The 17,847-nt window shown below is 39.3% G+C and overlaps 1 protein-coding gene across 2 annotated transcripts in view; it reads right to left on the minus strand.

The window, feature by feature from the left end:
• WARS2 (tryptophanyl tRNA synthetase 2, mitochondrial) overlaps positions 1 to 17,847 on the minus strand; it is a 156,488-nt gene that overhangs the window by 93,500 nt on the left and 45,141 nt on the right. The window lies entirely within an intron of this gene.

Raw genomic sequence — 17,847 nt, forward strand, 5'->3', positions numbered from 1 at the left:
AGCCTGTTGTGTGGTAGGTTCTTATTCCTAGCAACCATATAAGACAGCCCTATAGCCAGAATTTCCAAGGTTGTAACTCTTACAGAAGCAACCTCCACCTCTTTCCCTCAGAGCCATTGCGGGATTTAAACTTGAAATATTTCAATTACCAAGAGAGCACTTAACCACTGTATCACCAGGGCTCATATGATAAGCACTTAACATATATATATAATTATATGTTGTTAGGTGCTGTTGAGTCATCTGTGACTCATAGTGAACTCATGTGAACCCTGCCCTATTCTGTGCCAATCGCACTATCTCTGACAGTGTCTCTCATCCCCATTACCCCAATCACTGAATCAATCCATCTCATCGAGGGTCTTCCTCTACTGTGCTATCCTTCCACTCTCCTAAACATGATGTCCCTCTCCAAGGACTGGTCCCTCCTTGCAACATGTCCACAGTACATCAGACAAAGCTTCAGAATCCTTGCCTCCAAGGAGCAGGCTGGTTTCAGCCTCTCCAGGACAAACCTGCTTGTTCTGTGAGTAGTTCATGGTATATTCAATACTCTTCTCAAACACCATAGCTTAAAGGCATCAATTGTGTATCAAACCTAGTCATTGTTCAGCTCTCTGATGCATAACAAGTGATTGCAAAGACCGTGGCCTGTATCAGGTGCAGAATGACAAAATTTCTTTTCAATACTTGGGGAGGTCTCTGACAGCCAACTTTCCCAACACAATTAGTCTTTTAATTTCCTGGCTGCTGATACCAAGTGTGTTGATTGTGGAGCCCAGCAAATTAAAGCTGTTAACTATTTCAGTCTCTTCACCATCTATCATGATGCTGCCAGTGGTGAGAATCTTTGTTTTCTTGATATTATACCTAATTATCTCTCCATACATATTCAATCTGAGCAAATTATTTAAGAATCTGAGCTCTTTGAAGAAGTATGTGGCATCAAGATAGGAGGAAGACGCATCAATAACCTGCATTATGCAGATGACATGACCTTGCTTGCTTAAAGTTAGGAGGACTTAATGCAACGTTGCAGAAGACTAAAGGATACAGCCTTCATTATGGATTATATCTCAACATCAAGAAAACAATTCTTACCAGTGGACCTATAGGTAACATGATAAATGGAGAAAAGATTGAAACTCTCAACAACTTCATCTTCCTTTGGATCTACAATCAACATCCTTGGTATCAGGAGTCAGGAAATCTGGAGACATATTGCAGTGGGAAAGCCTATAGTCAGGAACTTCTTCAAATTATTGAGGAGTAATGATGTCAGTTTGAGGACTAGGGTGTGTCTGATTAAGGCCATGGTCTTTCTGATTACTAGCTATGCATATGAAAGCAGGAAATGACTAAAGATGACACAAGAAGAATTGATACTTTCAAGCTGTGGTGTTGGAGAAAACCCATGAAAATCCCATGGACTGCCAAAAGAACAAACAAATCTTGGAGAGTGTGGAGCCAGAGTGCCCTTTGGAAGCAAAGATGATAAAGTTTTGCTTACATACTTCAGGCATGTTACTAGGAGGGACTACTCCTTAGAGAAGGTCATTGAAAAGGTGGCAGATCAATGAAGGAGAGGAAGACCCTCAACCAGGGGGAATGACAGACACATTTGTTAGAAAAGAAAATTATGCAGCAGAGATGCTAACCAAAAGGTCATGGATATGTAGTTTGTGGCAATACAGAGTCTACAATTCCAGAGCTCTGTCCATAGGACCATATAACTTTCTTCCTAGATTATACCTTTATTGTGTTCTTGTCTTAGGAGGTGATTTCTTTTTGTGCCTAAATACCTCCTTTTTTAAAATTTTCTTTAAGTTCCTGTTTTGTTTTCATTCTTCCAAGTCAAACAGTACTTCAAACTAATCAACATCCCTCCTCCTCAGACTGTAGCTCCTAGGAAAGCCTTTATCATCACCTTAAGGCTGCTAAGCCCAAAAACTTTCACTGCCATGGAGTAGATTCTAACTCACTGAGACACTCCTTTGGGCTTCTGAGGCTATTATCTTTGAGGACACTGCCAATCTTTGTCCTGAATGGAAGAGCTGGATTTATTTAAGTTCACAGCCCAACATGTTACACAGGATGCCATCAGAATGCCTATACATTAAAATGCAAAGGTTACATGTTCTGAAAAGCAGTAAACAAACTGCTAAATAACTTTTTCTTAGGTGGTTTAAACATAATTATAACATGACACATAGTAAAACATTGCTTTAATTCCTAATGAAGGTACTGCTCACTAATACAAGTCAGCAAGGGTCACATCATTTAAATAAATATCTTACAAAATGGGTGACCCTGGAGGACATTATGCTGAGTGAAAAATCTCAGTCAGAAAAGGACAAGTATTATATGGTGCCACTGTTGTAGAATGAGGCTGACATCAGGGTGGGGGTAAGACTGAAAAAAAACTGGATAAATTACATTTACTGCACTGAAGTCAGTGAGAGAGAGAATAGTTTAAAAGTAATATATTTTAGGGCATTATGATTATCATAAGAGTCCAGAATGAGGGTTGCAAAGTGGAGTATACTTGGGGTGGGGGTGTGCCGGGGAGATTGTGTACCAATGAAGGAGTTTTTCTTTTGCTTTTCAAGGAGAGGAGCGAACTGGGGGTGGGGGTGGAGGGGGGGTGGGTGAGGAGAAAAGTGTAACAATGAATGAATGGAATCTCTGTAGATGTTCATTGAAATTAATAAAAAAAATAAATATCTTACACAATCACTGCTGCATAATTTACTTTTACATTGGATGGGAGAGTCAATTCAGGGAAGAGATCAAGATATTATTATTATTTTTTATTGATATTTTAATTCAAGTTTACAGAAAAATTGGATTTCCATTCGTTCCTTGTTGCACATTTTCCTCCCTATCACCCCAGTTTGGTTTTCTCTTTAAAAAGATTTTTTCATTGTTGTATGATTTCCATCCTTCTCCCCACCTGCCCCCTAGTCCAGTTTGCTATTTTGTCTCTTATTCTGTACTGTTATGCAAATAATACCTAAGTATATATTTCTTTTAGACAGTTCTTTCCCTTATCTATTTGAATGCAGTGTTCATTATGTATTCCCTCTTTTCTTAGTTCCACTCCCCATGTCAGTCCTGCTTTATTACAGTGACACTGTGCATTATTTGTCCTTTTATGACTGAGATATTTCACTCAGTATAATGTCCTCTACGGTCACCCATTTTGTAGAATATGAGTTCCCTGTTTTTCAGTGCTGCATTGTGTTCCATTGTGTGAATATAGCACAGCTTATCTATCCATTCATTTGTTGATGGGTATTTAGGCTGCTTCCATCTCTTTGCTATTGTGAACAATGCGGCAATAAACATGGGTGTGCATATATTTGCTTGGGTGGCAGTTCTGGTTTCTTTAGGGTATATTCCTAGTAGTGCAATTGCTAGGTGAAGTGGAATTTCTGTTTCCAACTTTTTGAGAAAGTGCCATACTGCCTTCCAGAGTGGTTGCACCATTTTAAACTCCCACCAAGAATGAATAATGGTTCTAATTTCTCTGTAATCTTGCCAGCATTTGTTATTTGTTCTTTTGAACTTTGCTATTGTTACTGGGATGAGATGTTATCTAATAGTTGTTTTAATTTGCATCTTTCTTAGACCTAATGATTTTGAACATTTTTTTCATGTGTGTGTTTGTCATCTGAATGTCTTCTTTGGTGAGAAATACTGAAATGATAAGAATGTCTCCTCTCATCTGATTTCAAAGAATGATCTGAGATACATAAGAAGACACTTTTCATCCTCTCAAGGAAATGTCATTGCTCTTTAAGTGTTGAGATGTTCCTAAGAAGACATGGCTTATTTTTCTTTCAGTCCAGGAAAGGCTTATCCTTTTAGCTATTATCACTGTTCACATCCTTGTACTGATTTTTTGAGACCACTTAAACTTTTATCAGCAGCTGAGAGATTTGGCTACCAATCCAGGGCATGAAGATTAGACTACTACCCAATGGTAGTAGATTTTGTGATTTTGTTGTTTTGGGGTCAAGCGCCCTTTGACAAATAAAAATATTCTTACCAGACTTGCTCAATAAGAAAGGCTTGGTAAGTAAATGAAAAAGGGGGGAGGTTCAAGCAGGAACCCCAATACGTTCCAGTCTGCTCTCAGCCCTCACTCCAGCCAGTCTAAGAGGGCTTCCTAGAGTAGAGTACTTTCAAAGTATTCATATTTTTCTGAAAAGTAATTTTCCTAAGGACGTACTGTTCATATGGTTGCTATGAGCATGGTTGACTCAAGTGCATGTAACAACAATAAAGAGGATAGAAGGAAATATGCAAGAGAAAGTAATAAAACAAAATCTGGGATAAAAGTACAAACCCTATCTAGACTAATTTAACTCTGTACATGTATAAATCTATTCATTTCTTCCTTTGGGATAAGTCCCAGACTTCATGTGGCAGATAATGTCCTTCCCAGTCATCTCCATCGGCCTATAGAGAGAGTTGGCCTGGCTATTTGCCATTTGTGTACTGCTCATTCATCTCTTCATTCCACTCTTCCAGAATGTCTTACATTTCTTCTCTTGACTTTTTAAACTCTCACCTTCTTCCTATCAAACATGCACATACGCTCACACACACTCTTATAAACACACAAGCATGCACATTTGCACACACTCTTACTCTCTCCTTACTTCCTTTTGGGTTAAACAGATCTTTCCTTCATTAGTTCTTCATTATTGCAAATATCACATAGGCAACTTGGTAAATATTTTCTTATTTGCTTAGTAAATATTTTCCCACCTGGAATATGAGCTCCTCTAGGGCAAGGGCTGCCATTTCCATCTTTATATGTCCAGTACATAGTTCAATGCCAAGTATGTTATGGGTGCCTAATAGTAACAGAATGAATGACAAATCTCCTACTTTGACTCCAAATGTAAAACGTAAAATAGTTAAAAACAAAACTAATTAAATGTTCCAGTTATTGCCAGACCCTGAACAAGTTATGTGCTATGAGCTTGTCTGAAATGGGTTTTCTGAAATTCAGAAAGCTAATTCTTTAAATGGTGGTTAAGTTCCTGGAGGACAGCCATCGAACTCTCAGCCAGCCCACAATGTGACTAAAGAATGGTTCTAACAAGATTTCAGCTGTATCTTAAAACCATTCACAAAACTGTTTCTGCAGGAAACTGAGAGTCAAGCTTTATTTTGGAACATCAACAACTCATCCAGTAGTATCTTTAATATGAAGCATAAGGGGCCTGAGTGTCTGGTATGAAGAAGAAGCTAAATGGACATATCGAATAAACTGTTCTTAATTAGGTTGCATGCTTATTCAGAGGTAGAGTAATATGCTAAAATTTTCTCCAGTATCTATTAGGTTTCTTAACACTGATATTTTGGTTAAAGACTGCCCTGGAGCAAGGAAGGAGTACCCAGTAAGCATGAATTTTCTTGTACTTATTTGTTAACCTGTCGTGAGTAGTTTTCCACGTCCGGCTCTGCTTCTAGAATGGCTGGCATGTCTCTGTCCCAACCCCACAACACCTTCCTACAGAATCAAAGCTTCTTTCCAAATTTAAAATCCTGACAGGCTTCGATTCTATAGAAGAGGGATGTCAACCCAACTTAGACATAGAATTTTGATGTAGTGGGAAAAATATGTGAAATTGTGCACTACAGACTAGCAAGCAGGTAAAAGTAAATCTGTGCTAACTGTGCTTATTGGATAATCTGGCACTGACTGGAGACCGTTACCCTGGCCAGTAATGGCAGAAAACAAAAGAGCAAGTGAAACAAAGGTGAAATAAAAGGTTTAGAATGGGGAAACTCAAATTGTGTTCTGTATCTAGAAATGTCACCACAACTTGAGGCCTTCATAGAAATACAAATCCTTGAGTCTAAACCCAGACTCTGAATTAGAAACCCTAAGGCTTATCTCAGAAAGAGAAATGAGAAGAGTCACTGCAAGTAGTACTGATGAAGCTAAAGTCTGAAAAGACTAGATTTTTTGTTTGCTTTTCCATCATAATCTCTTCAACTAAGGTCTCAATTTAGCTACTCCTTAATTGGGATTATTTTTTTTTAAAAAACTACCTATGCCTACATCAAGGAGCTGTGGTGACACAGAGGTTAAGCTCTTGGCTGCTAAATGAAAGGACAAAGGCTTGAACCCATTGGGTATCCTGTAGTACAAGTCTGCTTCCACAAAGATTTACATATATGGAAACTCAGTCTTATAGCAATGTCAGTGACTTTGATTTTACTTTGGATACACAAAGAGCACATGGCAACAAGAGTAAAGAAATAAAAAGATGTGTTTCATTGGGGAAAAAAATTGCTATTAATGACCTCTCCAAAATGCTAAAGGGCAACAATGTCAGTTTAAAGACTGACAGGTGTCTGATTCAAGACATAGTAATTGTCAATTGCTTCCTATGCATCTAAAAGCTAGACAATGTACTCATGTGACAGAACTAGAATCTTTGAATTGTGGTGCTGGTGAAGAATACTGAGTGTGTATACCACAGACTGACAAAAGAACAAGTCAGTCAGTCTTCCTTGGAGGAACTGCAACCAGGAAGCTCCGCAGAGACAAAGATGGTGAAACTTTGTCTCACACACTTCGGGTATGTTGTCAGGAGGGGGCTAGTCCTTGGAAAAGACAACATGCTGGGAAATGTGGAAGGTCAGAGAAAGAGGGGAGGACCCACAACAAGATGGACTGACACAGTGACTGTAACAATGAGACCATGAGGAAGGTGCAAGGTAAGGTAAGGTAAGATACGGATCTGTAGTTTACAGGGCTGCTGTGAGTGATAATCTAACATGGAATTGCTATGAATTAGAATCAACTCAATGGCAGTGGGAGTGATGGATTCCTGCATCTTGCCCACAGAGATTCTGATTTAATTTTCTAGGATTGGCATGAACTTCAAGATATTTAAAAACTCCCTAGGTGCTTCTAATATGAAGCCAAGATTGAGAAACCACTCTTCTAAGCCAACTATAATGACTATATAATTATTCTCCACATCTGCCAAACTGGAAATCATGGGGATACACATACGTATAAAGACTGTAGAGATGTGAAAAGTGAGTTCACTTGTTTATAGTTTACATTTAAGGTCATGAAATTCCCAAGACATTTATTTATTTATTTATTATTGGCCAGGGGTGCCTTTTGGCTCCAGACAGCTCTGACATTAAATTTGAAGCCAAAAGGGCCAAGCAGATTATGAAAGTGTGTTTATAGCCTCCAGGTTGATGGGGAAAAGACATTTATGACAACAAGTAAGCATGCCTATTAGACAGTCAGGTAGATTTACCTAACTCTGTCCAGTTCCAGAAATCCCAATGGCTCAAGAAATTCACAAAGAAAATAATCTCACAAAGTTCATACCATGAAAAAAACATTGCTATTATTGTTAGATGCTGCTGAGTAAACTATGATTCAAAGTGATTCCCTGAATGACCTATCAAAACCTTGACTCATCTCACACAATCCTCACAATCTCTGCAATGCTCAAGACCACGCAAGAGTCATTGGGGGTCAATCTATCTGGTTGAGGGTCTTCTTCACTTTTTTTTTTGTTATTTTTCCAAAGATGATGTCTTACAGAAAACATGCCTAAATAGAAGTCAAAATTGTGTCTTGAATGTCCATTCCAATTCAGAACCCTGCCTCACCTGCTTCTTCTGACTCTCATCAAAAAGGCTGGCTTCAATATAGCCCACCAGCTACAGATGGGATTCATGGTTAACCCAGTTGGTTGACTGAAAACTGGACTCACCTGGACTCAGCTGCAATGTACGAATGAAGTCCAGAACCACCAGTAGTATTATGGATCTTTGAGAAAGACACGGTGTAAATGTCTTACACGGTTTTTTACACGACTATTTCTTATACTACAAACAGGAAAACAGAAAATCTGACCAAATTGTTACTGGTCTCATTTAGAAATATTTTGGGTGTCTAAGGTTTATCATTAAGATGTCTTCTCTGAACAATGATTAACTGTTTATTTTGTACTGAAATAATTATTGTATTTAGGAGAGAGGACTTGGATGGGACATAAGCCCTCCGCTATCAGAGGCTTATGTAAGATCATGGGACTTTAGCACTATGTGTTGTTGGTTTTTTCCTTTGGAAAAGCTCACTTGCTTGGGACATAGCTTCCAGCTGCTTGTCACTCTCTACACCACCAATCTGCATCACCCACAGTCACCATGTAGCTGTGACACAAGTGTGAGTGTACAGGATACTGGGCCATCGCCCACTGTTGTTGTTGTTGTTATGTGCCATCGGGTCGTTTGCGACTCATAGCAACCCTATGTACAACAGCCCTAAACTCTGCTCTATCCTGTGCCAATCGCACTGCCTCTGACACACCCATCCCAATTACCCCAGTCACTGAATCAATCCACTTCATAGAGGGTCTTCCCCTCCTGTGCTGTCCCTCTACTCTACCCAGCATGATGTCCCTCTCCAAAGACCTGTCTCTCCTTGCAACATGTCCAAAGTATGTCAGACGAAGCCCCAGAATCTTTGCCTCCAAGGAGTAGCCTGGTTTAACCCTTTCTAGAATGAATCTGTTTGTTTTCTTGGCAGTCCATGGTACATTCAATATTCTTCTCTAGCACCACAGCTCAAAGGCGTCAATTCTCCTTCTATCCTCCCTAGTCATTGTCCAGCTCTCTGATGCATAACAAGTGATTGCAAAGACCATGGCCTGTATTAGGCGCACCTAGTTTCTCCAAAACCAGTCTGCTACCTAGGGTCACATGAGTCCTTCTCCTGAAGGGTCTGAGTCTATGAGAGACCTTTACTGAATCTGAACCCAAGGACCACAGAGGAAACTGGGGAACTGAGCCACGGATGGATTGGCTTGCGTTAGAAATTTTGGACACATACAGCTGGCTAAGCATTTATTTAGGACTATGTTGACTTCAGACATGTCATAAATAGTCTGCTATTAATCTTAGCACGATGAATTATGAAAACAGATACCCACGGATCTCTTCCCCATTAATAACCTGTATGCACACTGATACACTCAGGTTGTATCAACCACCTTTGGATCAAATAATTTTTTTTAATTTAATATACTAACTCAACTTTATAGTAAATTAAAAAATAACAAAGCCAAGCATAACATAAATGATTATGATGAGTTGTTTGACTATTAACCGTGCTTGAAAATCAAGCCAGGTGTCAGATTCCCTGGGTTCAGATCCCCACTCTTTTATTCATGTGGTCTTGGCATCTGCAAAATGAGAAGTATAACAGTATCGACCTCACAGGTGGTTGCAAGGAGTGTGATGAGTAGTGTAAAGGCTTATACCTGGCATATTATAAGTGCTCAATAAGTCATCTGCCCATTTACGGAAGTAGAAATTTTAAATGCATCTCTGTTTTGAAGATGGATTGATACAGTGGCTGCTTAAGCAGAGGAGAAATTGTGAGGATGGGCAGGACAGGGCTGTGTTCTGTTCTGTTGTGTTATACGTTCATTATGAATAAGAACTAAGTTGATGGCACCTACCAACAACAATATATTTTGATCCAATCAATCAAATAGAGACATCTATCCTACAAAAACTCACACATAAATGTATTGCCACATTGTAATCCTACAGGATTATTTAATTAAAAGAACAAGTAACTAAATGTCCACCAGTGGAGGAAACATTTGAAACATTAAACAAATCATAATGTTATACTACACAAAATCACAGAGTAGATAAAAAGAATGGGACACTTTTATAAAGTACAGATAGACAGACAGAAGAAAGGTAAAGAATCAGACTCAGGAGCCAGAAGCCCTGAGTCCAGGACTATGTTAGCTGTTTTCTTGTCTAAGACTTTGAAGCTTCTCACTTTCACATGCTTATCTGACAGTTAACACAAATATATACAAATGATATATAGCTAAATACTGACCTTGTCTGACCTTTACTGACTTCACAAAGAGGAACTGTCCATTTCAAAATCATCAATAACATAAAACCAATTCCTATGAAATCAGACATGTCCCCAACACTCTAACACTGCTTTCTACTCATCTCTACATGAATCTTACTGTTTTGCTGGGTCCAAAATCCAATATGATAGCTCACAGAGCACAAAAGATCATATTGGGGAAGTCAAAAGGTTATAATCCAGGTTAGTATAGTCAGAATGGTTTCTGAAAAGTGCTCGAAGGCACCCCAGCCTTGAGCCCTGGGGCTTATGGCCAGTGTTACAAAGTTCTCAGTCCTGCAAATGATAGTCCTCACCCCTAGTTGGCCAACAAACTTGGGAAAAGGCTCTTTGCTCCAATTCCAGTGGTTATCAGTCTCAAGGTCCCATCTCACATCAGGTCTCTGGTTTGGCTATGACTGCTGCTGCTATAGGTGTAGCTGGAGCAAGAATGTCTGGGCCTGAAGGACACTCTACATGCTCTTGGTGCAGCTTCTCTGCTGGGCTGGAGAAAGTCTAATTCTTCTCCTGCTGAGTTGCTCAGTTTAATGGTAAGACTAGTCGATCCCCTTGTGGACTGGTCAGATTAGCCAATTCCTTTCTGGATTAGTAGTAGCCAATAATACCCTCGTGGGTATGCTAACACGCATATTTTTGTCCATCAAGTCAAAGTCAAACTGGAGCTAGGGAAGTCATATTGAAAGAGAAACTCCACAGTAGTGGTTACACTGGAAAATGGTAGTAACAAACAACTTATTTTTTGACATTTTATTAGCTTTTGTTTAAAGGTCTGCATAATTTCTACCACAAAATTTTAAAATGTCTTAATTTTCCAACATACAGTCTGACTAAATTAATTTACATATAAATAGTTATTACCATTTCATTTTCCATCACTCTTATTCAGGCATTGTTGTCTAGTCAGAACTTTCCAGTGGCTTTTTGGGAGACTGTAAATTCTATGGAAGGAGATTGCCCAGCTTTTTCCCTCAGAGACATTGGCGGATTCTGACTCACAGAGAAGTGTTGCTTTTAGGTTAGCATCACAATTTTTTATGAACTATATCACCAGAGCTACCTTTTAGTTTACATAATCAGAAATGAAAACATAAGGTTAAGAGATTTATCAAGTTCATATGTTAAATCATTTATAAAATAGAACTGTTGTTGTTAAGTGCCATCGAGCCAACTATAACTCATAGCAACCCTATGAAAAACTCAAAACCTTGCCAGAGCTTGTGCCATCATCATGATCTCAATCTATCTTGAGGAAGGTCTTCCTCTCATTCCCATAACGGTATCATTTTCAAGAAAGGCCCCTCCTGACAACGTGCTCAAAGTTTGTAAGACAGAGCTTCACCATCATACGTAAGGTGCACCCTGGCTGCTCTTCCTCCAAGTAAGATTTGTTCTTTTGTCAGTCCAGAAGACACTCAGTATTCTTCTCCAACACTGCAATTCAAAGGCCTCCATTCTTCTTCACTGTTCCTTACTCATTGTCCCACTTTTACAAATGCATATATATCAACTGAAAATAGCATGCCCTTTAAACTGATATCCTTGTTCTGTAGCATTTTGGAAAGGTCGTTGACAGATTTTCTCAATGTCTTTAGAGTTCTTGACTGCTGGTACCATGGGTACCAAGTAAAATTTTAAGTAAAATGAAATTGTTGACAAATCCAATCTTTTCTTCATTTATCATGATGTTGCCTATTGATCCAGGGGTGAAGATTTTTGTTTTCTTGATGTGGAAATGTAATCTATATTGAAGGCTGTAGTCTTTGATCTTCTGCTGTAAGTGCTCAAGTCTTCACTTTCTGTAATTAAGGTTGTGCCATCTGTATAACACAGGTTGTTGCTGAGTCTTCATCCAATCCTGATGCCACAGTCTTCTTCATATACTCCAGTTTAATTATTTGTTCAACATACAAATAGAATAGGTATAAAGAAATTATACAAATCTGATGCCCATCTTTCCTGATTTTAAAGCATGACATGTTTATAAAGTGTGTGGATGGTCAAATGGTCTACAGCACAAGTCCTAAGTTTTGCTTCCTTTAACAGGGGATTCTAGTCTCTAATAAGGGCATGGATTTGAATCCTAATTCTGACATGAAAGTAGAACTAGAACTGAACAATATATAATAAAATGCGCATGAGTTTTGGGGGGGCTCAGACAATACTATATTCAAACTCCTACTAGGAATCAGGATTGGAGGAAGACTTATCAACAACCTACAATATGCAGACAACAGTACACTGCTTGCTGAAACTGAGGAGGACCTGAAGCACTTGCTGCAGAAGGTCAAGGACTGCAGCCTTCGATATGGATTGAAGCTCAACATAAAGAAAACAAAGTTCTCACCACTGGGCTGATTAGCAGCATCATGATAGATGTTGAAGAGATTGAGTTGTTAATAGCTTTCTTTAGTTTGCTTGGCTCCACAATCAACACTCTAGGTACCAGCAGCGAGGAAATCAAAAGACAAATTGCACTGGGAAAGCCTGCTGTCAGAGTCCTCTCCAGAGTACTGAAGAGCAACAATGTCAATCTGGAGACTAAAGTGCACCTGATGCAAGCCATAGTCTTTGCAATTATTTGCTATGTGTCAGTAAGCTGGAGAGTGACTAGGGATGATAGAAAGAGAATTGATGCCTTTGAGCTGTGCTGTTGGAGAAGAATATTGGATATTCCACAGACTGCGAGGAGAACAAGTAAGTTCAGCCTAGAGAGGGTGAAACCAGCTGCTCCTTGAAGGCAAGGATTCTGAAGCTTTGTTTGACTGACTGACTTATTAATTAATTAATTAATTAATTAATTTTAATGAAATTGTTTGACATATTTTGTTCATGTTGCAAGGAGGGCTAGTCCTTGGAGAGGGATGTCATGCTTGGAAGGGTGGAGAGATAGCACAGGAGAGGAAGACCCTTGATGAGATGGATTAACTCAGTGACTGGAGTAATCAGAATAAGTGAATCAGAGACGATAAAATTGGTCAGGATAGGGCAGGGTTTAGGGCTGTTGTACATAGGGTCACTATGAGTTTCAAGAAACTCGACAACACATAACTAGAGCTTTGGCCAAATTATTTAACATTCTGTGAGCCTCAGATCTATTATTTGAAAATTGAGATTAATGACAATAATACCAAAAATCACATCCATTTCTGTTGAGTCAAGTCCAACTCTCAGGGTTCATGTGTGCTACAAAACAGAACAGTTTCATAGGGTCTTCTTGGCTATAATCTTTCTTCTGTGAGGTACAGGTTTGAATCACTAACTTTTTAGGTTATTAGCTGAGCACAAACCACTTGTGCCTCCAAGGGACCTTGTCAATAATAGCTAGCATTGACTGTGTGCTTAAAATGAGATAAACATGACAGCAAGAGCTGTGCATACATCACCCCAGTTAATCCTCATAAAATCTCTCCAATGTAGGTAGTACTATCTTCCCTGTTTTACAGATGAGGAAATTAGGCACAGATGGGGAAGGACAGCTTTTGAATAAAGAAGTCACGGTACATATGATTCAGGTATGAAGGATTTCAATCACAGCCACAGAGACTTTAGAGGATTCACCGAGAACATGCGAGGCACAACAAAAATCATTTGCTTTTACTCATTTGACCTACTAGTGTCACCACCTTTTAGTGTATATAAAATGTCTTTTCATTTCAGAGTATAATAACCTTCTAAGAGGACATGCAGCTCTCTCTCTCCTGTGCTGCTCACAATATAGAGAATGGCCCTATGTATTCCTTGTTTTCATTTAGAAGTGGTAGCCCGTATCCAGGCAGGTGACAAGGACAGTGACTCTTATTCATCTGGGCAGCAGCTTCAGTGCTAATTCTAAACACAGGTGGCGAGAGAGACAGCCAACAGGAAGAGGGAAGGAATCACTGCTGACATGTGCAACTGGGAAGATGGATGGCTTCCCTCTCTCTTTTTCCCCAATGCGTCGGCCTGAGGGCAGAGCTGCTGTAGCCGCTGTGCTGGGGACAGAAAAATACACAGCACAGTGTCTACCATGCTGCAACACTGATTAATGAGACTGTAATGACACAGAAAGCGGGCAGTGCTGCACACAGAGAATTCACAGGCATGCCTTTAATGACTTCAACAAAAGCAGTTCCCATAAACTGTCAGGTCTGAACTGGAATACCCCATGGGTAGAGCAAGGCCAGGGTATGTTTGGCAGAATGTAAGGAGTCAAGGGTGAATATGAGGGAGTCTGTAATAAAGGAAGTTCATTTGTAATTGGGCGGGTACACGTGCTTCTGGAGCTCCTCTTTCCCATCCACTTGGCTTTTATAAAGTTCCAAGTAAGACTTATTTATCTTCCTTAAGGCAAATAAAAAAAGTACAAGAGAATACCTCACTATAAAGAATTCACCTTGTTAATAGCACTCTCCCTATTTAAGACTCTTCAAGATTGCTGCTGTTGTTGTTATGTTACCACTGAGTCAGAACTGCCTCATAGGTGACCCTCCAGCAGGTTGTCAGAGGCAACAAACTACAGGAGGAGCCTGCCCACCTTTCTCCTGAGGAACAGCTGGTGGATTAGAATCACGTGCCTTTGGGTTGGCAGTGCAGCTCCTTACTACTGGGCTGCCTAATCTTTCATATTTTACATCAGATTAACAGTATATTTCCAAGGCAACACTATCCTGAGAAAAGACGACTTTCCACATCTGATACTGTCTCCAGTACTTGCTGTCACTATCCATTTGGTTTTCCACCAGAAGCTTCTCAAAGTTAACACTAAGTGAAGCCTGTGAGAATCAACAGGAATGCCTTATTTTTCATGGTCTTGCAAGGTTTCTGCCTCCTATAGGTCATAGTCTGACTACTTTCCCATTGTTCATTTTAGTGTAAAATACTTGGGTTTACTTTCCGTCAGGTTTCCACCTTAGAGAGGTTTTAGTTTTCATAGGTTTTAGTGTATATTCAAAATGAAAATTACCAACATATGACCTCTTAATCAATGCCCCTCAAATCTACTCCATTGTATATTATCAATCCTGATAATGTTCCAGCCATTCACCTGATCTCTGAATAGTAGGAAATACAAAATACAAAATAGTTGCAGTCAAGTTGCTTCCAACTCATGGAACTCTATATGAGACTTATCCTCAAATCCTTATTTTCCTTCCTCCATGAGTTCAAATTCCATCTTCATTAACTAGCTGTATGAGCACTGGCAAAGATGTCTGCCTCAATTTCTCTATCTGAAATCAAGATTTTAACAATAGAGCTAGATAACAGTACTACAAGAATTAATAAAGTTGCTTACTAAAAAGTGTTGAGAATAATAAGGGCTCAGTAAATACAAGTTATTCATATATTAGGAGCTCTGGTGGCCCAGTGGTAGATTTGTACTTATCAACCTAAAGGCAGGCAGTTCAAGCCCCCAAGTTGCTCTGTGAGAGAAAGATGGCCAATTTCCTCTCAAACAATTTACAGCCTCTAGAAACCCACTGAAAGGTCAGTCATGTGTCAGTTGGCAATAAGTTAGTTTATAATCTTAAGGGTTCTAGTGGCACAGAGTGTTAGGTGTGGCCTGTTATCTAAAGGTCGGCAGTCTGAATCCACCAGTCACTCCTAGGGAGAAAAAAAAAAAAAGCAGTCTCTTCCTATAAAGGTTTATAGCCTGAGAAACCTGATGCTGAGTTATTATGAGGCAGAATTTACTCAAGGGCAATGGGTTTGGGTGCTTGTTTGGTATTCTTATTATATCATCATCTAATCAATTAAGAAATCATTGCTTCTCCATCTTCTTTAGTGTAGCCTAACATCATCATTTTACCTGTGCTGTTTCAAAAGCTTTTATCTGACTGTTTTATCTTTATATCTACTCTAAGTCTTTGAGCTATGGTGCTGGAGAAGAGTCTTGAATATACCATAGTATGCCAAGAAAACAAATAGGTCTGTCTTGGAGAGGGTGAAACCAAGTTTCTCCTTGGAGGCTAGGATTTTGAAGCTCTATCTCATATATTTTGGGCACGTGGCCAGGAAGGACCGATTTTTAGAGAAGGACGGTATGCTTAGAAAGGTGGTGGGACAGTCCAGGAGATAAAGATCCCATGAGATGGATTGATACAGTAACCAGGGCAGTGGGGGTAGGTGTGTGGGAATCAGTGAGACTGGCTCAGGACAGGGCAGGCTTTTCAGAGCAATTGTACACAGGGTTGATATGAGTTGCAGGAGACTCAATGGCACATAACAACAATAACAACAACAACAACTACCCTATGAACTACTTTAAAAATAATGAATCCAAACTAGTTCTTTCTTTTCTACAAAATGAGCTTGTTGTTTTTAAGTACTATCAAATAGAGTATAACTCATGATGACCACATGAACAATAGATCTGAACTCTGTCCAATCCTGTACCATTCTCATGATCCCTGAGACATTTGAGTCCATTGCTGCAAACAATTGGCTGTGTCAATCCAGTCGTCTTCTCCTTTGTTGACCCTCCACCTTTCCAAGCATGATGTCCTCTTCCAAGGAATAGCCTTTCTTAAGATGTCCAAAATACACAAGGTGAAGCTTCAACTTTACAGCAAAGAGCCCTTAATTTAGTGATTAAAAGACTTCATAAACTGTCCTCACACACATACTGATTACTAATACATAGTTGGGATACTAATCTCCAGGAATAAAAATTAAGCAAAGGAGAAATCAGATGTAAGTTCTAGGAAGCTCTAGTCACATAGTGTGCTACATACTACACTGCTAACTGAAAGGTGGGAGTTTCAAATCCATTGTTGTTCCACATGAGAAAGATGGGAAGCCTCTTCTTATGAAGATTTGTGGCCTTGCAAACTTGATGGCAGGTTGCAAGGAGTCAGAACTGACTCAAAGGCTGTGGGTTTTACAATAAATAATATGTTATTGTTCTTTAATCTCACAACAGAGCAAAACCCATATTCAACTAAAATCACAAGAACAATCCTTAGAATCTAGAAATTATTGTTCAAAATGTAAAAAAATATATACCAAATGACATCTATCTGTTGTTGTTGTCAGGTGCCTTCAAGTTAGTTCTGATCCACGATAACCTACAGAAAACAGAATGAAGCATTTCCTGGCCCCGTGCCGTCCTCACAACTGCTGCCATATTTGAACCTACTGTTGCAGTCACTCTATCAATCTATCGCATTCAGTCTTTCTCTACTTCACTGACTCTGCTTCACAAAGCATGATGTCCTTTTCCAGAAACTGGTCCATCCTGATAATACGCTCTTAGTATGTAAGATGAAGTCTGGACATATTCTTACTTCTACGGTACATTCTGGTTATATTTCTAAGACAGCTTTGTTCATTCTACTGGAAGAACATAGTACATTCAATATTTTTTACCAATATCACAATCCAAATAGATCAGTTCTTCATTCTTCCTTATTTGTTAAACTTTCACATACATATAAAATTGACTGAAAATACCATAGTTTCCCCACAAGATAAAGGTAAGCGATCCAATTGAAAAATGGGCACAGGATATGAACAGACACTTCACCATAGAAGACATTCAGATGGCCAGAAAGCACATGAAGAAATGTTCAAAACCCCTTGCTCTAACAGAGATGCAAATCAAAACAACTATGAGATACCATCTCTCCCCAGTAAGAATAGCAAAATTTAACAGAACAGCAAACAACAAATGCTAGAGAGGTTGTGGAGAAACTGGAACCCTTATTCACTGTTGGTGGAAGTGTAAAATGGTGCAACCACTGTGGAAGGTGGTGTGGCGCTTTCTCAAAAAGTTGCAAATAGCTTACACAGTATGGCCGGCAACATTACCTAGCGCTTGCTCTACTCTCTGTAACGAGGAAACAGTCGACTACAAGAGACTGAACTGTATCTGCCTCTATTTCCAACAGACTTACGTTCAACTTTCGCTCACA

The sequence above is a fragment of the Elephantulus edwardii genome, unplaced genomic scaffold (genome assembly GCF_000299155.1).
Source record: "Elephantulus edwardii isolate Elephantulus edwardi_28Jun2011 unplaced genomic scaffold, EleEdw1.0 scaffold00280, whole genome shotgun sequence".
Classification (NCBI taxonomy): domain Eukaryota; kingdom Metazoa; phylum Chordata; class Mammalia; order Macroscelidea; family Macroscelididae; genus Elephantulus; species Elephantulus edwardii.